Source organism: Schistocerca serialis, chromosome 2 (genome assembly GCF_023864345.2).
Source record: "Schistocerca serialis cubense isolate TAMUIC-IGC-003099 chromosome 2, iqSchSeri2.2, whole genome shotgun sequence".
In the NCBI taxonomy this organism is placed as follows: domain Eukaryota; kingdom Metazoa; phylum Arthropoda; class Insecta; order Orthoptera; family Acrididae; genus Schistocerca; species Schistocerca serialis.
Genome location: NC_064639.1, coordinates 965609023 through 965633078, shown reverse-complemented (window position 1 = coordinate 965633078; position 24056 = coordinate 965609023). Strand labels below are relative to the sequence as shown.

The following is a 24056-nucleotide window of genomic DNA, read 5'->3' as shown; positions in this document are numbered from 1 at the left end:
GCAAACGCGTCGCTGAGATGGTCATATAAGTCCAGTGGCAGACGCTGCATGAGAGGCGTTGTGCATCGCGGTGTAGTTTACTGTTAAAGTTCCGAGAAGAGTCAGCCAGTATATTGCTTCCTCTTACATGTATTTCGCGAAAAGATAAGGCAAGAAAGGAAGAATGAGTTGATTGTTGGTGTTAATAACGATCATCCTCCTTTACCTCCTGTGCATTACTGCAGATGACGTCTCACTGAGCACATTTGTTCTGTGCATGCAGTACACGTGAGGCGTCTAGTTGTTTCCACTGCACTGTGTGGAATACGGAGGTTCAGTTATAGTTCACTAACCTGCTGTCTTCAAGTTGATGTCCCCAGCGCAGAAAACACCACGCAGGTCGTAGGTTCTGTATATCGAGGCTGAAACTGACTTTGAGCAAGGTTCTGTTCTGAAATAATGTATCACTTCTTTGGGATACCACTCACGTATTTTAATATAGCCACACGAGAAGACTACATGATATTAATACAACACCTTCTGATGCAGCAAAGTACACGCTCAAACACAATGTTTACGAAAATGTATCTTCACACTATTTGTGGCACGTGTCTGTGCCTCATGACTACCGGAGCGAATCTTTTAATACTGAATACTGGCAGACACATCCTGCCAGAGACAACGTGACTGTACATCTCGACTGCCTAATCCAGAGTGACGAACAGGAACTTAAATAAAAATTGGAAACACATCCTACGACAGACAACATGTCTGTTCTTCTCGACTGCCTAATCCAGAGTGACGAACAGCCCGAAACACTTCACGTGCCATACCAGAAAAGGCGTGACCCGAACGCTTCCGAAGTTCTTCGTCTGCAATTTCGTCAGTCTTTTGTTTTTGATTTAAATTGTTTTTAATAATTCTGAAATGACTGATTGATAGTCAGCTGTTGAGAGATATTTATGTTAAAAAGTGAAGGCATTCCAATGAGTAGTTTAACTAATAATAATAACTATACTTTAACGTTTTGGCGCCCTTGCTCCGAACACAGCAGCCAATCACAGAGCGGTAGCATTATCCAGGCGGTCTTTCTCACGGGAATGGCACCGAATCTAACATCTGTCACAGGTACCTCACATCACATTTCGTCATCTATATACTTCTTGCATCTCCACTGCTCTGGGAACAGCTTCTTGGAGCCTAACATTGAAACGCCCCCTTAGAAAAATTATTGAATTACTGTGCTGATAAACCTCTTACGTTATTTGCTTTTCAAACAGCTGAGCAAAACTGAACGTTCTCAGACATTACTCTCTTTACTTATTCTGATCAACACTAAACTGGCACACAATATTTTTAGCGCAACGCAGTCTGACTTTTAATAATCCCTACAAAAGAATGGCCCTGACTAACATTAACCTATACCTTTCACAAATCACTTACCTCACAAAAATCTTCGTTACTCGAACTACTGCAATACGGCGAGCGCCACTACTGCCAGCTAAATAAAAGATTCTAACTACTGAAGGCACTAACTACTGATAGGCATAGTTAGCAAATGAAAGATTTTGATAGAGAACAAACAATGTATTTACCTTAAAAGTGTTCAAAAGTCATAATATATATAGCAGTTCATGACATCCATTCTTACAAATGTACTGTTTCTGATAGACACACGTCCAGGTCATCCGCTCTCAAAATTCCGCCATTTCTCTCCCCAAATCCACCACTGTTGGCGGATCACCTCCAACTGCGCAACGAAATGCGCTGTTAACATCCAGCTGCCCAACACTACAATGGCAGACAACAATGCAAACTAGCCACAGACTGCACACAGCACAGCCAGTGATTTTCATACAGAGCGCTACGTGGCGTTACCAATAAGAAAACCTAAACAGCCTACTTACAATATGATGGCTGACTAAGCCAGAAATATTACAAAGACCATAAAGGAAAAATTGGAATAGAGAGCTCAGGGAGACTCAGCAACAATGGTTCTTCCTGCGGACCATTCGCGACTGCAAGAGCATTCTCTGCCACAAACCATAAGCTGGCTTGCAGAGTACAGACGTAAATGAAATGTAAATGTATTGCGAAACACTACGGAAAACCTGATAGAATTCGAAGTTGTTTCCTCCCGTAAGCGAGTTCCGTGTGTAAATGCTTCAGTGCTTCTAGCCGGATGACACCTCTTACACTGCAGCGCAGAATATATTGCCCTGCTGGTGGATGACTCGGTAACTTGCCGTCAGCTCCAGAAGCGTGTCGCTTGCTGAGGCGTGGCTCCAAGGCCAGTCGTGTGACGCCAGGCGCCACCACACATGACATGACATTACGTTGCGCCCCAGCGACGTGTGACTATACCTGGCCGCACCTCCTGCCAACACACTGTCACGACGTGCTACCTGTCACACTGCGTGCTCATAAACAACTCAGCAGGTTACAGCATCACTGCGGATGCACAGAAAATGTCTTGTACACAAAAGCGACACTAAATAGTAAACGGAGAGAGTGGCGGCTTTAAACTGAAGTAACTGGTCACTAGCATCCAACGCATACGATTCAAACACGTTTACGTTTAGGTTCTTAAATTAAAATTATCTACTATCAGTTACAGAGACAGCTGGGAGTGATTAATATGTTTTATAGTCCTCCACCTGCCTGGTAAGTTCCAGGTCGTAACCTGTCGAGGTAGGCCGTACGTAATTGCAGTAGAGATGTAGGCTAACGTAAACGGGAATCACTGGAAGACCAGCGGCGTTGCTCTAATGAAGCCCTGTTCTTCACATTTTAAAGTATCTCTACCACACAATGACAGTGGCTTGTGTTCAAAAATGGTTCAAATGGCTCTGAGCACTATGGGACTCAACATCTGAGGTCATCAGTCCCCTAGAACTTAGAACTACTTAAACCTGACTAACCTAAGGACATAACACACATCCTTGCCCGAGACAGGATTCGAACCTGCGACCGTAGCGGTCGCGCGGTCCCAGACTGAAGTGCCTAGAACCGTTCGGGCACACCGGCCGGCAATGGCTTGCGTAGTAGGACACAGACGGAAATGGGAAATGTTACATCATGCAGCGCCAGTTCGGTATCTGTCAAACTTGGTGAAGATGTCCATCACACAACGGGTATTAAGTGACGAAACTATAATTCCGTTCAGAACTCATGTCAATCACCATCATCAGAATGAGAGCTGTGACCTCCACTGGCACGACTAATCATTATGACCTGGGTGTAAACAGCCTCCGAATGTTACCTTGTGACACTTATTGTCATTCTTGACATATGGGACGTGTCAGATTGCGGCGGCGCGGTGCGTTGCAAAGTTGCATGAAGTTCCACTCACCAAGTGTTGAATCTCTTCTAACACGCAAGCGTCCTTGAAGTTCCTAATATGCAGTTCTCATCCGGAAAAAAGCTATAGGAAAAACAGCTGTTCACGTCGCAGCCGTAAGTTGCCCTACAATTTGTTTTCCCGGCGGAATGAATAAAATGAAAGTATCTATGTGCGTAAAACTTGAGTCTGTTGCAATAAGCCTGCATACACCAATCACTACCAAGTCTTACTCTATGCTGTACAAACTCTGTAAAGCCCAAACGCACACATCATTCATAACCGTAACCAGTTTATGGTAATCCTTCCCCGTCAGTTCACAAACAGATTGTTTCTTTTAGAGTAGCTCGCTCAAATGTTTCTATAATCAGTCGCACGTAACAAAATGTTAGCGTTCGCGACCAAGTTACACGTCACAAGGAGTTTAGTTATTTAAATCGTCACCAGATTTCTGAATTTCGCACTGTGCTTTAAATTGAACTCCATTCCACACTTTACGGCACTTCTCAAACGTTTTCGTACCGAAATATCACAATATTAATAATTTTCAGTGGAGCACAAGATCCAACTCTACTCACTCGAAACAAAAGAAGTTTCTAGTTCCCAAAATATGCGTGAACATGATAATTTCTGATTTGCAGAGAAAAATCACAGCCAATCGGAAAGCAGCAAATCCCCTGCTCAGTGTCGCGCATATGTACAGAACCAATCAAAATTCATCACTGAATGATAACAATAAATTAACACTAACACATTTAGAAAACGTAAGAATATAAAATTAATTCCCTATAAACAAAACTACTGCACTAAAATCATGATTTCATTTCCCTTGTACCATAAACTGACGAAATAGTTTATAACAAATTCCCTGGTTCGAATGACCAATACACGCGTCATTATCGAACATTCCTGACATGGCAATCACTTCAATAAGTAGTATAAAAACGTTACATAAAACAGTATTTCACATTCACACATTGATTCACTCTCACAACTAAGCACAAATATAACAGTAATTAACAAGCAATTAGAAAATTACACAAACAGAACTGCAAATAAAAATGACAGTATTTTTCCTGCCGCTCAGTGTCCGTCAGTTAGTGGTGTCTACCAGAGAAACTGTATACACACTGGCATATGACGCCACCTATCCTGCGCAAGCCTCATACTGCACGTCTCATCACTGGTGTAATGTCCCATCTAGATAGGTACGATGTAGAGGCGCTACTTCTGAAGATATGAAGGCTCCTGTCTACAGGTTACATATGCCTTTCCGTAGCAATCCAGATATGCTCTATGTGTGTGACAGATGGTTCAAATGGCTCTGAGCACTATGGGACTTAACATCTGAGGTCATCAGTCCCCTAGAACTTAGAACTATCTAAACCTAACTAACCTAAGGACATCACACACATCCATGCCCGAGGCAAGATTCGAGCCTGCGACCGTAGCGGTCGCGCGGTTCCGGACTGTAGCGCCTAGAACCGCTCGGCCACTCCGGCCGGCTCATTAATGAACACATCATCTTTAGTCCTAGTCGTGCATCTATACTTCTTTTTTTATTTTTATAATTTTTTTACAGACTACCAGTTTTTCAGTAGAAATTCATAAATGGAACAGAAGGAGATGTCCAGGAGAAATGATTTTAAATTGGAATTAAAACTTGCTTCGACACCCGACATTTTAAGTTATTGGGCAAATGATAAATTTCTTGTTGGTGCATATTGAACTCCTTTGTGAACCATTGACAGTTTTAACATTGGGTAATAAAGCTCATTTTTCCATTTAGTCTTGTAGGTATGGCCATCACTTTCTTCTCAAATTGTGATTGATTATTTATGACGAATTTCGTTAGCGAATATATGTAGTGTGACGTCACGGTTAAAATGCGTGACTCCTTGAAGAGGTACCTACATGACGTACGTGGGTGAACACGAATTATTCTTGCTGCTCTCTTTTGTGCTATCACGACTTTCTTCCCAAGCGATGAATTACCTCAGGAAATTATTCCATAAGACATTAACGAGGGAACAATGCAAAATATGTCAGGAGGTTGATACGTTTTTTTCCAAGATAGCAATTATTCCATGAACAATAGTATCTGAACTCAACTGTTTCAGATGCTCGGAAATATGCCTCTCCCAGTTCAAGTTTTCATAAATACGCACACCCTCCAAAATTTGGGGCTTTGTAGACTATTTTCTGACTGGAGTTCATCTGCTACATCAATTGTTGGTATGACCCTATTTGTTTTACAGAACTGAATACAGTGCGTTTTTTTCCAAAATTTAGGGAGAGTCAGTTCTCAGAGCATGACTTAGTTCTTAGGAAAATATCGTTCACAAACTCTTCTGTTGGTTTCTCTCTAATGGATTAATTATAAAACTAGTATTGTCCGCAAAAAGTACCAACATTTGCTTGTTGTATGTTAATGGGAAGGTCATTCACACACACATATATAGGAGTGGTCCCAAAATTGAACCCTGTGGGACACCCTTTATCATATTTTTTTTCCAGTCACCAATATTTTCTACCTTGCTCAGACTGTCAAAGTAATTCAGTACAACACTTGGCATTCTGTTTCTTAAGTATAATTCAAACCGGATGAGCACAAAACCATCAAGTCAATAAAAGTTGAGTTTTTGTAAGAGAGTGAAATAATCTACGGAATCAAACGCCTTGGAAAGATTACAAAAAATATTATTATTTAAGGCTTGTACTATTGGATTAATGAATGTATAAATAGCATTCTCAGTCCAGCAACCCTACATGAGCTTTTTGTTTAGAATTTTTATAACTGTTTTAATTCAGTGAAGAATGTTTGTGCTTCTTTCAGTTGCTCCTGCCCAGGGAGATTGAAATAGAGTCTAACATCGTTGGTGGAAGAGATTCTAACCTAACGTAACCTCCTTGATCCCTCCAAAAACAAAGGGGGTCGGACGCGCTATGACCAAGCTGTCAGTTGATATCGGGCGGCCTCTGACGATTGGGTCTGCCGATCGTGGTCGGTGCCGCATTGAACATAGACTAAGACAGCGGGGTGGGTAAGCAGTGGCCCGAGTACAGCCGGGCATAGCGTGTAGAAGCCTGGTGAGCCGACGGGCGCACTTGCACAGAAACGGAGCAGCGGCTGGTGCGGAAGTGTGTCAGGGCGAACTCGTCGCTGCCGGCAGCGGCCACTCGGCACTTGCGCTTTCGTGGGGCCGCGTCTGCTGCAGAGCCGCCGCTCCTATCGCACGCAGCCATCGCCAGTCCCGTGACTCACGACCGCGGCTCTATGTTACCTTAGGGCGCAGTGCTTAGTCCAAATGATACGCGCTGATCGCCCGTTACTTTGCCGAGCTAAGCGTGACGAAGTAGTAGGTGCGTGTGGGCCCATTTGAATGGAGGCGCTATCTGTATTGTTGTTCCTTTATTCCGTATTCATGCAAAACAAGAGACATACTAGCACTACAACGCGCCGCGCAAGCATGTACCACAGAAATCAGCTCTATACAAGAACGCAATACTTTCATTTTTGTATTTTTTCGACACAACGCCGTGATTGTGAAATGTAAAATTGAATGTATAGAAAAATATAAAAACGGGAATTCCATTCTTGTATCGTGTTGATTTCTGCGGTACATGCTTGCGCAGCACGTTGGTACAAGTACCTCAGTAGAATTGCTCTGCTGAGGATGCCATTTACACATTCACTCACCAGATTTCACAAGCATTGAATAATAAAACAGCACCGGTTGGTGTTACCTGCGACCGCTCTAAGGCATTTGACTGTGTGAATCTCAGTATTCTCCTAGACAAATTGAAGTTTTATGGGATTTACGGTATAGCCAACCAATGGATAATGTCATAGCTAACAAAAAAAATGCAGAAAGTTGTACTTCATAATTCAGTCAATATAGTCCAGGGACGTAATTCTGACTGGTGAGAAATCAAGTATGGGTACACCATGGCTCAGTCATAAGTCTGCTGTTCTTTCTAATATATATGTGAACGATGGTCTATCTAGTTCACAACAAGCGGAATTAGTTCTTTTCTTTTACAGATAACACTAGTATTGTAATCAATCCAAGCATACATGCAGAAGTAGAAGCAGAAGCAATCGCAAACAAATTTCTTAGAAGTATCATTGGTTTTCTGCGAATGGTCTCTCGGTCTATTTTAAAAAGATACAACATATTCAGTTTTGCACATCTAGGGTACGACACCAGCGATAAATGTAACACATGGTGAGAAAATAATTAGTAGGGTGGAAAATTCAAAATTCTTAGGAGTCTATGTAGATGAGAATTTAAACTGAAAAAAGCACGTTTTGGAACTCTTAAAAACATATTAGTTCAGCCACATTAACACTTAGAATCTTTGCAAATCTTGGGGAGAGACAAATCAGTAAGTTGACATCGCGCATGTTTTCATTCAGTAATGTCACACGGAATAAAGTTCTGGGGTAACTCATATTTAAGGAAGAAAGTCTTCGTTGCTGAAAAATGTGCCTTATGAGTAACATGTGATGTTCATTTACGATCACAGAATATTTATTCCCTCGCGAAGTTTGATGTAAATAATCTACTACAGTTCAAAACGAACAATGGTGTACATGCTTAATCTACGAGAAGGAAAAATGACATTCATTATGCCACATCAAGGTTATCCTTAGGACAGAAAGGGGTGCGCCCTGCTGTAATAAAAAAAAATTAATCACCAACCCTGTGAGCCGGCTGGGGTGACCGAGCGGTTCTAGGCGCTTCAGTCTGGAACCGAGCGACCGCTACGGTAGCAGGTTCGAATCCTGCCTCGGGCATGGATGTGTGTGATGTCCTTAGGTTAGTTAGGTTTAATTAGTTCTAAGTTCTAGGCGACTGATGACCTCAGAAGTTAAGTCGCATAGTGCTCAGAGCCAGTTGAACCAGTAATTACAAACTTACATCCGTATGTCTCGTTTCTTAGGAAAACCCTTCGAAATGTTCATCATATTACCATATATAGAAACTAATTTGCGATGTGGATGTAACATAACTCGTTCCACATCATTACGATGTATCGTGCAAAATGATCCATGAAACAAACTAATTAAGTAACTAACTAATGTATTTCTATCGAGCGGGAGACCACAGTAATTGATGGTTTAAAAATACTCGTACGTCTTTGGACAGAAGAACGGATGGAGAAACTGTAGGAGCCAAAAAACTGACTGCTGACGACACTTTAAATAAGTGGAAACGCGTGTTGTCCAAATGAGACTTTGTGCAGCCGCAAAAGACATAATAATTTCCATATTACTTGTATCATTTCAGCATTCGAGAGACTGATAAAAAAATTACTTAGTAATTTGAAAGCATTGCATGATAGTTGCCTTGTTTATCTGCTCTTCACATCTTTAAATACTGGTAGGGAGCGACGACAAGTCGTGTGTAATAATTTAAGTGACGCAGATCCGCGGTAAGAGGAAATACGTGAAGCCAGTGATGAAACGCAGTCGAGGTCACGGGGCGGCGAGAGGTGTACTAAAGGCAGAGTCAAGCCGCGCAAATGCACGCCTCTCTCCTTGAACACCGTTAAGAGCACCAGCAGCATACTCACCGCCATAGTTAGGTGGTTACTTGGACTCTTACAACTTCCCCACGGTTTTTTTATATCTATTAAGGCTGCAATTACGTTTCAAAATTCATGTAACCGCCGCTATCTCTCAACAATTATAAGACACCGACGAGAAACCGTGACAAATAGCTGAGAGTTTGTAACGAGTTCGCTGTCAGACTCTCAGTTTTAAGACAACAGCTGTACCACCAGCTCTTCCGGTCACTGACGCACACTGCTATCCAGAAATGAAGTGGATTACATCTACAGCCTTACTTCGCAAACTACAGAAAAGTGCATGATATGTTACCATATATTTGATTCCCTCCCGTTCCAGTCATGTATACATTTTGGGAAAAATTACCGTTGAAAAACCTCTTTACGGGCTTTAGTCTTGACTTCACGATATCTACCGTGAGTATTCGTGCTGAGCTGTAGAGTATTTCTAAATTCCCCAGCACGTAATTGGTCCTTCAAACACAGTAAATAGGCTCTCAACGGATAGTTGGACATGATCTTGAAGCGCCTGCCATTTCAGGGTTTTCAGAATTTTCGTGACGCTCTCTCGGAGTCAGTCACACGTGTGCTGCCCTTCTTCGTGCATTCAGTATCCTTCGTTAGCCCTATTTGGTATGAGTCCGACACATATTTTATCGTTATTCTAGGACGGATCGGGACGCACGAGTATTTTGACCAAAATCCTTTTTCCACCAGTTCCCTACGGAGCGAAGCCTGCCACCCAATTTCCTTACGACTGAAAATGTGATGATTTCATTTCATATGCCTTCGAGCAGGAGTGTGGTAAACAATTACTGAAAACCGAATTACTCTGCCAGTCTTTGCCAGTCAGACCACAAGTTGTGATACGTATGTGAATAATATACTGCAGACTTTTTTTAAAGAACCACGAGCCATCGAAAGACCCATAGGTATTTCATCCAGGACATTGCCAATGCGTCTGTGAGAGTGCTCTTAGGATTTTTGTTGGTAGCAACTGCGACCATGTGTTACTGAGACATCAGTCTGAAATGATAAATGGTGCAAATATTTTTTTAGACTTCAGATAACAGGCAAGAAGATGGAAGAGGAATCTGAAGATTTGTAAGATGTCGATCAGTTTGGCTTTAGGAAAGGTAACTGCACGAGAGGCATTTCTGCCGTTCTACTGGGTAAGACTAAAAAACAAGACACTTTCTATGATTAGTCGACCTAAGAAGACATTCGATAATGCAAAATAGAGCAAGATGTCTGAAAGTCTCATGAAAACAGATGCACGCTATAAAGAGAGATAATATACAAGAACCGAAAGACAACAAAAAGACAGGAAGACGGAGAACGAAGTGCTCTGGATTAAAAAGGATATAAGACAGACACTTAGTTCGAGGGAGCAATGATGAAAATGAAAGGAATGTGAATGAAAGTGAAGGTGAAAATGATAATTGTAAACGAAAAGATTCGCTGATGCTATTGCTCTCAGCAAAAGAGGAAGAAGTGCAGGATTTGTTGAATGAAATGAAGAACCTAATGAGGAAACTAAACCGAAAGAAGACTAAATGTGTAGGAGCAGAAATGAGATTAGCGAGGAACGTTATATCAAAATAGAAGACCATGAAGTAGACGAAGTGAAGAAACTCAGCTGCCTTGGAAGCAAAATAAAAGGAGGAGAAAGCAAGGAGGACATAGATAGCAGATCAACACAGGTAAACATGGCATTACTGGCCATAATAACTCTAATAGTATGAAACATAAACTTAAATTTGAGGAAGAGATATCTGAGTATCTTCATCTGGAGCGCAGCACTGTACAGCACTGAAACATGGGTTATGCGGAAACCAGACGAGAAGAGAATGGTTGCGCCTCAGATGAGGTACTGTCGAACGGTGTTAAAAATTAGGTGGAGCAATGAGACAGTTCTTGAGGCGGAACTCCACAGAATCGACGAGGAGGGGAACGTGTCGGCAACATTGACAAGGTGGTGGTTCAGGATGGTCGGACATTTGTGAAGACCACAGGTCTTCCTCGTACTAGCGTCAGTTGTAAGGCGTAAAACCTCTGAAGGAAGGCAATGATTTGAATATACCAAACAGCCAACTGAGGAGGCCGTAGGGCGTAAGTGCTGCTCTGAGATCAGGGTTGGCACCGGAGAGAGATTCGTAGCGAGCTTCATCAAACCAGTCAGAAGACTGATGACTACAAAAATTGCCAGATGCGAGTAGGTCGCTCTGCAGATGATGAAGAAATTGAAGAAATGTATGATGAAATAAAATAAATTATTCAGACAGTGAAGGGAGACGAAAATTTAATAGTCATGGGTGACTGGAATTCGGTAGTAGGAAAAGGGAGAGAAGGAAACGTAGTAGGTGAATATGGACTGGGGGTAAGAAATGAAAGAGGAAGCCGCCTGGTAGAATTTTGTGCAGAGCATAACTTAATCATAGCTAACACTTGGTTCAAGAATCATAAAAGAAGGTTGTATACATGGAAGAATCCTGGAGATACTAGAAGGTATCAGGTAGATTATATAATGGTAAGACAGAGATTTAGGAACCAGGTTTTAAATTGTAAGACATTTCCAGGGGCAGATGTGGACTCTGACCACAATCTATTGGTTATTAACTGTAGATTAAAACTGAAGAAACTGCTAAAAGGTGGGAATTTAAGGAGATGGAACCTGGATGAACTGACAAAACCAGAGGTTGTACAGAGTTTCAGGGAGAGCATAAGGGAACAATTGACAAGAACGGGGGAAAGAACAGCAGTAGAAGAAAAATGGGTAGCTTTGACGGATGGAGTAGTGAAGGCAGCAGAGGATCAAGTAGGTAAAAAGACGAGGGCTAGTAGAAATCCTTGGGTGACAGAAGAAATACTGAATTTAATTGATGAAAGGAGAAAATATAAAAATGCAGTAAATGAAGCAGGCAAAAAGGAATACAAACGTCTCAAAAATGAGATCAACAGGAAGTGCAAAATGGCTAAGCAGGCATGGCTTGAGGACAAATGTAAAGATGTAGAGGCTTATCTCACTAGAGGTAAGATAGATACTGCCTGCAGGAAAATTAAAGAGACCTTTGGAGATAAGAGAACCACTTGTATGAACATCAAGAGCTCAGATGGAAATCCAGTTCTAACCAAAGAAGGGAAGGCAGAAAGGTGGAAGGAGTATATAGAGCGTCTATACAAGGGCGATGTACTTCAGGATAATATTATGGAAATGGAAGAGGATGTAGATGAAGATGAAATCGGAGATACGATACAGCGTGAAGAGTTTGACAGAGCACTGAAAGACCTGAGTCGAAACAAGGTCCCGGGAATGGACAACATTCGATTAGAACTACTGACAGCCTTGGGAGAGCCAGTCCTGACAAAACTCTACCATCTGGTGAGCAAAATTTATGAGACAGGCGAAATACCCTCAGACTTCAAGAAGAATATAATAATTCCAATCCCAAAGAAAGCAGGTGTTGACAGATGTGAAAATTACCGAACTATCAGTTTAATAAGTCACGGCTGCAAAATACTAACGAGAATTCTTTACAGACGAATGGAAAACTGATAGAAGCCGACCTTGGGGAAGATCAGTTTGGATTGTGTAGAAGTGTTGGAACACGTGAGGCAATACTGACCCTACGACTTATTTTAGAAGCTAGACTAAGAAAAGGCAAACCTACGTTTCTAGCATTTGTTGACTTAGAGAAAGCTTTTCACAATGTTGACTGGAATACTCTCTTTCAAATTCTGAAGGTGGCAGGAGTAAAATACAGGGAGCGAAAGGCTATTTACAATTTGTACAGAAACCAGATGGCAATTATAAGAGTCGAGGGACATGAAAGGGAAGCAGTGGTTCGGTAGGGAGTGAGACAGGATTGTAGCCTCTCCCCGATGTTGTTCAATCTGTATATTGAGCAAGCAGTAAAGGAAACAAAAGAAAAATTCGGATTACGTATTAAAATCCGTGGAGAAGAAATAAAAACTTTAAGGTTCGCCGATGACATTGTAATTCTGTCAGAGACAGCAAAAGAGTTGGAAGAGCAGTTGAACGGAATGGACAGTGTCTTAAAAGGAGGATATAAGATGAACATCAACAAAAGCAAAACGAGGATAATGGAATGTAGTCGAATTAAGTCGGATGATGGACAGGGAATTTGATTCGGAAATCAGACACTTAAAGTAGTAAAGGAGTTTTGCTATTTGGGGAGCAAAATAACTGATGATGGTCGAAGTAGAGAGGATTTAAAATGTAGATTGGCAATGGCAAGGAAAGCGTTTCAAAAGAAGAGAAATTTGTTAACATCGAGTATAGACTTAAGTGTCAGGAAGTCGTTTCTGAAAGTATATTTATGGAGTGCAGCCATGTATGGAAGTGAAACATGGACGATAAATAGTTTGGACAAGAAGAGAATAGAAGCTTTTGAAATGTGGTGCTACAGAAGAATGCTGAAGAGTAGATGGGTGGGTCACGTAACTAATGAGGAGGTACTGAATAGAATTGGGGAGAAGAGGAGCTTGTGGCACAACTTGACCAGAAGAAGGGATCGGTTGGTAGGACATGTTCTGAGACATCGAGGAATCAGCAGTTTAGTATTGGAGGGCAGCGTGGAGGGTAAAAATCGTAGAGGGAGACCAAGAGATGAATACACTAAGCAGATTCAGAAGGATGTAGGCTGCAGTACGTACTGGGAGATGAAGAAGCTTGCACAGGATAGAGTAGCGTGGAGAGCTGCATCAAACCTGTCTCAGGACTGAAGACCACAACAGCAACAACAGTGAGTAGGTCACGCGCTCTGAGGGTTCCGTACGAACTTTTCTAAATATGTATATACAGGGTGTTACAAAAAGGTACGGCCAAACTTTCGGGAAACATTTCTCACACACAAAGATGTTACGTGGACATGTGTCCGGAAACGCATAATTTCCATGTTAGAGCTCATTTTAGTTCTTCCACCTACGCTCAATGGAGCACGTTATCATGATTTCATACGGGATACTCTACCTGTGCTGCTAGAACATGTGCCTTTACAAGTACGACACAACATGTGGTTCATGCGCGATGGAGCTCCTGCACATTTCAGTCGAAGTGTTCGTACGCTTCTCAACAACAGATTCGGTGACCGATGGATTGGTAGAGGCGGACCAGTTCCATGGCCTCCACGCTCTCCTGACATCAACCCTCTTGACTTTCATTTATGGGGGCATTTGAAAGCTCTTGTCTACGCTATCGCGGTACCAAATGTAGAGACTCTTCGTGCTCGTATTATGGACGGCTGTGATACAATAGCCGCGCGGGATTAGCCGAGCGGTCTCAGGCGCTGTGCGGCTGGTCCGGGGGGAGGTTCGAGTCCTCCCTCGGGCATGGGTGTGTGTGTTTGTCCGTAGGGTAATTTAGGTTAATTAGTGTGTAAGCTTTGGGACTGATGAGCTTAGCAGTTAAGTCCCATAAAGTTTCACACACATTTTTTTGTGATACAATACGCCAGTCTCCAGGGCTGCATCACGGCATCAGGGATCCCATGCGACGGAGGGTGGATGCATGTATCCTCGCTAACGGAGGACATTTTGAACATTTCCTATAACAAAGTGTTTGAAGTCACGCTGGTACGTTCTGTTGCTGTGTGTTTCCATTCCATGATTAATGTCATTTGAAGAGAAGTAATAAAACAGCTCTAACATGGAAAGTAAGCGTTTCCGGACACATGTCCGCATAACATATTTTCTTTCTTTGTGTGTGAGGAATGTTTGTGAAAGTTTGGCCGTACCTTTTTGTAACATCCTGTATATAGTTAATCCATACCGGGAATTGAGTATCTCGACGAGTTTTGCCCGTTACCAACATTGATGCTGGCAAGATATCGGTCCCGGGAATCCCAAGACTTTCGAGAATGCTTTAATTTCATGTTTTAAGTTATATATGATATAATTACGAACTGCCAATTATCTGATTTTTTTCCCCGTTTACTTTTACTGTGGAAGCTTGCTGCTTTCCAACGGGAGTGCCCTATAGGTTTTGAGAGCGAGTTTGCGAGTGTCAAAATATGTACCATAAATTGGCGTATCTGTATACTGCATTAACTTAGAAGCTTAAGTGTTTTCCACATCCAAGGGACCCTCGACCTTAGCATGTGACACAAAATTTAACTTGATACGTCTATTGAAACTTCCTGGCAGATTAAAATTGTGTACCGGACCGAGACTCGAACTGTGGAACTTTCGCGGGCAAGTGCTCTACCATCGGAGATACCCAAGCACGACTCACGCTCCGTCCTCACAGCTTTGCTTCTGCCAGTACCTCGTCTCCTACCTTCCAAACTTCATAGCATCTCTCCTGCGAACCTCGCAGAACTAGCACTCCTGGAGGAAAGAATATTGTGGAGACATGGCTTAGCCACAGCCTGGGGGATGTTTCAAGAATGAGGTTTTCACTTTGCAGCGGAGTGTGCGCTGATATGTAACTTCGTGAAAGATTAAAACTGTGTGCCGGACCGAGACTCGAACTCGAGACCTTTGTTTTTCGTGGGTAAGTGCTCAAGTTGGTAGAGCACTTGCCCGCTAAAGGCAAAGACGCAGAGTTTGAGTCTCGGTCCGGCACGCAGATTTAATCTGCCAGGAAGTTTCACATCAGCGCACACTCCGCTGGAGACTGAAAATCTCATTCTTGATACGTCTACCCGTTCATACGAAAAAGGGTCTTTGCTCGAGGGCGGACGGACGAACGAATAGATAACAAATGACATGTTCTTTTAGTGTAATGTAATCACAAATTAACTTACAGGATTTTCTTTCCTTTACTTGCAGTACGAAAGCTTGGTTATTGCCAAATTTCGTGATTCTATGTCAACGGGAAGTATCCTACAGTTTTCATGAGCGAATTCCCGGGTGTCAAAATATGTGACAAAGTGGCCGCCTCTCTTGATTTCATTGATTTGAAGGCGTAAGCTATTTACACAGCGTAGCGGTCTACCCGTTCCTGAGAAAGAGCGTTTCTAACATTCTGACGGACCGACAGACAGACAGACATATCGATGGACGGATGGACGGCCAACAACAAAGTGATCCTTAAGGATTCAGCTGCTACCGACTGGGGTACAGAACCCTAAAAAACAGAGTAAACCACCTGCCGTAGAGGACGGCCCGAAGCATACAAGAGCATGACTTCGGACAAAATGCTTATGGCGTGTCTCAAACACGTTGTACCATCACGGCACTAGCATACAGAAGTACGTGGCATATGAATTCAGGAATTGAGCAGTGTATTTAGGCAGTATAATTGCACAGGAAAGCAGGTTGAGATTCATTGGGAGAGTCCTTAGAAAATGTAGTCCATCAACAAAGGAGGTGGCTTACAAAACGCTCGTTCGACTTATACTTGAGTATTGCTCATCAGTGTGGGATCCGTACAGGTAGGGTTGACAGAGGAGATGGAGAAGATCCAAAGAAGAGCGGCGCGTTTCGTCACAGGGTTATTTGGTAGGCGTGATAGCGTTACGGAGATGTTTAGCAAACTCAAGTGGCAGACTCTGCAAGAGAGGCGCTCTGCATCGCGGTGTAGCTTGCTGTCCAGGTTTCTAGAGGGTGCATTTCTGGATGACGTATCGAATATATTGCTTCCCCCTACTTATACCTCCCGAGGAGATCACGAATGTAAAATTAGAGAGATTCGAGCGCGCACAGAGGCTTTCCGGCAGTCGTTCTTCCCGCGAACCATACGCGACTGGAACGGGAAAGGGAGGTAATGACATTGGCACGTAAAGTGCCCTCCGCCACACACCGTTGGGTGGCTTGCGGAGTATAAATGTAGATGTAGATATAGAATGGCTGAGCAGGGAGTGAGACAGGGTTGTAACCTATCCCCGATGTTATTCAGTCTGTACGTTGAACAAGCAGTAGAGGAAACCAAAGAAAAATTTCGAGTAGGAATTAAAACCCATGGAGAAGAAATAAAAACCTTGAGGTTTGCCGATGACATTGTAACTCTGACAGAGACAGCATAGGACTTGGAAGAACAATTGAACGGAATCGACTGTGTCTTGAAAGGAGGATGTAAGATGAACATCAACAAAAGCAAAACGACGATAATGGTATGTAGTCTAATTAAATCAGGTGATGCTGAGGGAATTAGATTAGGAAATAAGACGCTTAAAGTAGTAGATGAATTTTGCTATTTGGGGAGAAAAATGAGGGAGAAATAACTGGTGATGGTCGAAGTAGAGAGGATATAAAATGTAGACTGGCAATGGCAAGGAAAGCGTTTCTGAAGAAGAGAAATTTGTTAACATCGAGCATAGTTTTGTCAGAAAGCCTTTTCTGAAAGTATTTGTGTGGAGTGTGGCCATGTATGAATGCGGAACGCGGACGATAAACAATTTAGACAAGAAGAGAACAGAAGCTTTTGAAATGAGGCGCTACAGAAGAATGCTGAAGATTAGATGGGTAGATCACGTAAGTAATGAGGAGGTACTGAATAGAACTGGGGAGAAGAGGAATTTGTGGCACAACTTGACTAGAAGAAGGGATTGGTTGGTAGGATACGTTATGAGGCATCAAGGGATCACCGACTTAGTACTGGAGGGAAGCGTGGAGGGTAAAAATCGTAGAGGGAGACCAAGAGATGAATACATTAAGCAGATTCAGAAGGCTGTAGGCTGCAGTAAGTAATGGGAGATGAAGAAGCTTGCACAGGTTAGAGGAGCATGAAGAGCATCAAACCAGTCCTTGGAATGAAGATGACGACGACAACAACAACACCAACATCAATTACATAGTTTCCAAAATGTCCACTGAAACACACTCTCTTCGCAACCCCAATACCCAGGTAGTTGGAAACACTTGCGGAACTACTTGGTAGTGTGTGTCGGAATCCGCAGAGAGTTGCTGCGAGGTCTCTTTCTCTGCAGGGGATCCAAAGACCGTTCCGCTCACATTACGCAAGACGCCCATTCGCCACCGGCTGCGTTACAACACCTCGGCTTGTGGTGTATACACTCGTTACGTGGTGGCCGTTATGGGCCTGTCTGCCGCGCGTGACCTTCCTGCTGCCAGCTGTCTGCCATTTCCAGAAAAACTGCCACCAGGATGTCTTCTCCACTGCACACGAGTGCTGCAGCTGAAGAAAAACTTTTGCACAATGAAACGTATTTGCTGCAGTCTAAACTCTTTTTTTAGCGTCTTTACTTTACCTCATTTTCTTCCCTGTTTTAATACTAACGTATTTATTGTATTTATTACTTATTTATTATATACTTCACTATTATTTATTATGATTATCCAGGCTTTGACCGGTACTTATCTATCCCAATCAGACAAGGAAAGGAACTGGATCTGTCTACAGAGCAAAAAGCAACCTTTTTGTTGCGTAAGGGAAAGCAGTTACTAAAATTTGAATTGTGGTGTCATTAAATTGTTAACTCCATTATCACTGTAATAAAAATATATACTAGCTTAGCGTAATCAAATTTTTATTTTTATCACAAACTGCAGTCCTTTCTAAGCTTTCCACACTAATTAAGGCGACCGATGGAGGGTTCCGAATGCACTTCTGACAAAAAAAGCGATTCTGATAGCTGGAGTCCAAAGCTTTTGTTAATCATGCCTTTTGCGTTCTTCTACAGATTTTTGTTTAACTTTCATCGCCTAACAAATATTTGTTTGTATCTGATCGAGAAGTGCAATACCAGTTCTCATAGATTTGGCTTAAAAATCTTTTCAATGTAACGAAACATTTTCTTAAGAATGTCATGCCCTGTTTCACTCCTTCAGAGGTTGAATTACCATAAACAGTGAATCACGTATTTTTTTCATCTCTAATGGAGAAGCCAAACATCAATTTTTTATGGAATTAGCTTTAAAAATGCTTTCGCAAAAAAATATTTTCATAAAACGTTTCATCCCCTTTGGGGTTCAATTTCCAAAAACAGTGAGATGCGTATTTTTTATTTCTAACAGAGAAGCCAAACGCAAATTTTCATGGATTTAGCTTCAAAAATCCCCCGTTTCACCCATAGGGATAGAATTTCTAAAAACAGTGAATCACACATTTTTTTTACTTACAAGAAGTCAAATTTTCGTAAATATTGCTTTAAAAATGCTTACATGATGAAATATTTTCATAAATAATTTCATCCCCTATTTTACTCCATTAGGGGTTCAATTTCCGTAAACTGAAACACGTATTTTTTTTATGTAGCCGAGACGACGGACACCAGTGTTCGTAGATGTAGCTTTAAAAATGCTTTAGTAGTTCATTAATAATGATACATTTTCAAAAAAAGCTTTCACCCAGTATTTCACCCCCATAAGGTCAAGTTTCCAAAAATACTGAAACACTTATTTCTTTTTTTTTATTTCTGACCGGGAAACCAAATACCAATTTTCGTATGTCTAGCTTCAAGATTGCCTAAATAGAGACATTTTCTCAAAAAAAGAAACCTTCATCCCCTACTTCGCCTCCTTAGGGTTTGAATATCGAAAAATTCCTTCTTAAACGACTCCTATAGTATCGGATCCACACCTTCTCCAAATTTGCAGTTCCTATACTTATCGGTTTGGGCTGAGCGATGATAGTCAGCTATACATTTATTGTCTCTCCTAAGTGAATCAGGCGAATTTTTTTCTACTTTTGCACCAGGTATATCCATTTTTTGTTGCAGTGTAAATGGAGTTGACTCAAACAAACGAATCTGCATCGCAAAAACGGTTGCCGGTAAGCGTCTGTATGGGCTCGAATCTCTCTGATATCATCTTGATGGTCTTTTTGCGAGACAGACATAGGAGGAGGCAATATGTTGGTTGACTCTGCCAGGGATGTACGCACTCAGAACTTTAATAGTAAACCACACAGGGACACACGCGTCCGCAAGTTAGGGTGTGAGAGGGCAATTGAAACCCTGCTGGAGTCGGGGTACACAATTTTCATTCACTTCAGAGTTCTGACGTTTTTCTAGAAAAGAGTGTGATTGTACAATACACTCCTGGAAATTGAAATAAGAACACCGTGAATTCATTGTCCCAGGAAGGGGAAACTTTATTGACACATTCCTGGGGTCAGATACATCACATGATCACACTGACAGAACCAGAGGCACACAGACACAGGCAACAGAGCATGCACAATGTCGGCACTAGTACAGTGTATATCCACCTTTCGCAGCAATGCAGGCTGCTATTCTCCCATGGAGACGATCGTAGAGATGCTGGATGTAGTCCTGTGGAATGGCTTGCCATGCCATTTCCACCTGGCGCCTCAGTTGGACCAGCGTTCGTGCTGGACGTGCAGACCGCGTGAGACGACGCTTCATCCAGTCCCAAACATGCTCAATGGGGGACAGATCCGGAGATCTTGCTGGCCAGGGTAGTTGACTTACACCTTCTAGAGCGCGTTGGGTGGCACGGGATACATGCGGACGTGCATTGTCCTGTTGGAACAGCAACTTCCCTTGCCGGTCTAGGAATGGTAGAACGATGGGTTCGATGACGGTTTGGATGTACCGTGCACTATTCAGTGTCCCCTCGACGATCACCAGTGGTGTACGGCCAGTGTAGGAGATCGCTCCCCACACCATGATGCCGGGTGTTGGCCCTGTGTGCCTCGGTCGTATGCAGTCCTGATTGTGGCGCTCACCTGCACGGCGCCAAACACGCATACGACCATCATTGGCACCAAGGCAGAAGCGACTCTCATCGCTGAAGACGACACGTCTCCATTCGTCCCTCCATTCACGCCTGTCGCGACACCACTGGAGGCGGGCTGCACGATGTTGGGGCGTGAGCGGAAGACGGCCTAACGGTGTGCGGGACCGTAGCCCAGCTTCATGGAGACGGTTGCGAATGGTCCTCGCCGATGCCCCAGGAGCAACAGTGTCCCTAATTTGCTGGGAAGTGGCGGTGCGGTCCCCTACGGCACTGCGTAGGATCCTACGGTCTTGGCGTGCATCCGTGCGTCGCTGCGGTCCGGTCCCAGGTCGACGGGCACGTGCACCTTCCGCCGACCACTGGCGACAACATCGATGTACTGTGGAGACCTCACGCCCCACGTGTTGAGCAATTCGGCGGTACGTCCACCCGGCCTCCCGCATGCCCACTATACGCCCTCGCTCAAAGTCCGTCAACTGCACATACGGTTCACGTCCACGCTGTCGCGGCATGCTACCAGTGTTAAAGACTGCGATGGAGCTCCGTATGCCACGGCAAACTGGCTGACACTGACGGCGGCGGTGCACAAATGCTGCGCAGCTAGCGCCATTCGACGGCCAACACCGCGGTTCCTGGTGTGTCCGCTGTGCCGTGCGTGTGATCATTGCTTGTACAGCCCTCTCGCAGTGTCCGGAGCAAGTATGGTGGGTCTGACACACCGGTGTCAATGTGTTTTTTTTTCCATTTCCAGGAGTGTACTTCATAGTCAGCGTACCAGAGATCAAAGGGAAACACTGTGGATTTTCCACCAAGTGACAGCTGGAGCATAAACAACAGTCCACTGAAACAATCGCATGTAAACGATGGCCAGTGGTGAATTTTCCACAGGTGACGTAATACCATGTTTCTCGAACTGATGTTGGGAGGTATGGCTGACGAAGTTTGCACCGCACCGCCGTCCACCTTGTTAATGAATACTTGTGCAAGGCACGGTACGCAGAAACTGAATGTACAAACGGTTGGTTCAAATAGCTCTGAGCACTATGGGACTTAACTTCTGAGGTCATCAGTCCCCTAGAACTTACAACTACTTAAACCTAACTAACCTAAGTACATCACACACCTCGATGCCCGAGGCAGAATTCGAACCTGCGATCTTCTACTCCTTCCCCTACAATTTCATTCCAGTCTCCCATGACTATTAGGTTTTCATATCCCTTTAAGTACTGCATTACACTTTCAGTATACTCTTACACTTTCACTCTCTCTCTCTCTCTCTCTCTCTCTCTCTCTCTCTCTCTCTCTCCATCTTCAGCTTGCGACGTTGGTATGTATACCTGATATATCGTTGTCGTTATTGGTTTTTTGTCGATTGTTTTGAGAACAACACTGTCACTAAACTGTTTACATCAACACTCTCTCTGCTCTACCTTCCTATTCATAACGATTCCTACTCCAGTTATACTATTTTCTGCTGCTGTTGATATCACCCTAGACTCACCCGAACAGAAATCCTTGTCTTCATTTCACTTCACTGACACCTACTATATCTAGATTGAGCCTTTGCATTTCCCTTTTCAGATTTTCTAGTTTCCTTACCATGTTCAAGGTTCTGACATTCCACGCCCCGACTAGTCGGACGTTATCCTTCCGTTGATTATTCAATCTTTTTTTCATGGTAACCTCGCCCTTGGCAGTCCCCTCGCGGAGATCCGAATTGGAGATTATTCCGGAATCTATCGCCAATGCAGAGGTCATCATGACACTTCTTAAATTACAGGTCACATGTCCTGTGGATACACATTACGTGTCTTTAATGCAGTGATACAACTGGAGAAATTCAGTGTTCAGCTTAGTTCACTCCTTGAAATGATGCAGGGCTTTCAAGTGTGTTCCTGTAGGTAGACATCATGGAAAAAAAGAAGTAACGGTCGAAATAGTGCGAATAATTAGTAGCTGTAATATTCGTTACACACCACGCTCGTGGTCTATATCCAAAAAGGGAGAAACATGGTCGGGTTCTGAATGATGCACGAGTCGACTTCACCTTAAACTGCGTTCCTTACGATGCGGACAGAATCTCCTCTTCCTCGGCCACAGAAGTTCGCAGGCGCCTCCCGGTCGCTAAGATTGTTCGGCATTAGCGGGAAGGCGACGTCTGCGTTATCTGCCTGCGCTCCGGGGAAAGCGTGAATGCGTGCCATGCCAGCTGGGGAGCAACAGGTAGAGTGGAGAGGAGTGTAGTAGGACCAGCGGATAAGCGGACGCGGCTCCGCGGCGAGGTTATCGCGCGTCCTTGCAGACACGCGGAGATAATGCCGCCGCCGCTAAGAGGGTCGTAAATCTGCTTTCGGCCTTCTTCCACCGCGACGTACCCGTCTGTAGCATCAGGATAACATCACTGCGAAGTGAACTTGCGATTACAGCGCTACAAGCCAGACTGCACAGTGAAAATTACTATTCCGAAAGGAAACATGTGTCTCAGTATCTTTTAGCTGACACAGCGGTTTGCTCAAAACTTCCTACCAGTTATCAAATACGTCAGTGCATTAAATACGCCTAAATGAAACGAATCGGTCGACGAGGATAAAAACAGTATAGGCCAAAAAAATAATTCCAGAGCAAACCGTTCAGAAATTCTGAACCTGCAAAGTTATACGAAATATTTAGTGAAAACTGGAAATTTGTGCCAGACTTGCATGATACAAGTTTCCAGTTCTGCCACTACACATCCATTACGTTCTTGGTTCAGCATGCCTGAACTCTTTGTCTTGACAGCATTTCATGTCTTTACATTTCAATGCGTTTGAGTAGTAGACAGACAATGACGACCTAAAATATGACGAACACCTGCTTAATAGCGCGTTATTCCACATCTGGAACGCAACACAGCTGCGATTTTTGGTGGCAAGAATTCGGAAACTCTTTGTTACGTTTCCGAAGGTGTGGGGCACCAGGTGTTTACGCACAGGTCACGCAAATCATGTAAATTACGTGCCGGAGGTTTATGGTCGCAGAGCTGGCGACCAATGACGTCCCACATGTGACCCAACGGGTTTAGATAGGGCGCACTGAGTGCCAAATACGTCAATTTTCGTTTTAGTACAATGCGCCTCAAACCACTGTAGCGCGATTCTGACCTTGGAACAAGCACAGGTATAGGTTGACTCTTACAGAGAAGACAACAGCAAAGATGGCGATATTTTGGTGTACATACTTCCATGTGGTGAAACTTCTTAGTGTGTGAGTGGTGATCTGTGCATCACACAGTCTTCGCTGCTGAATGATCGCAGTCAGCACTGGAACGTAATGGTGCGGAGTTTCCAATGACACCACCACCCCGAGGAAATATCATAATCCGGCCGGGGTGGCCGAGCGGTTCTAGGCGCTACAGTCTGGAACCGCGCGACCGCTACGGTCGCAGATTCGAATCCTGCCACGGGCATGGATGTCTGTGATGTCCTTAGGTTAGTTAGGCTTAAGTAGTTCTAAGTTCTAGGGGACTGATGACCTCCGAAATTAACTCCCATAGTGCTCA

At 43.5% G+C, this 24056-nt stretch overlaps 1 protein-coding gene across 1 annotated transcript in view; it reads left to right on the top strand.

The window, feature by feature from the left end:
- The window catches only part of LOC126456552 (uncharacterized), a 482692-nt gene that overhangs the window by 292389 nt on the left and 166247 nt on the right, over positions 1 to 24056 (top strand). The window lies entirely within an intron of this gene.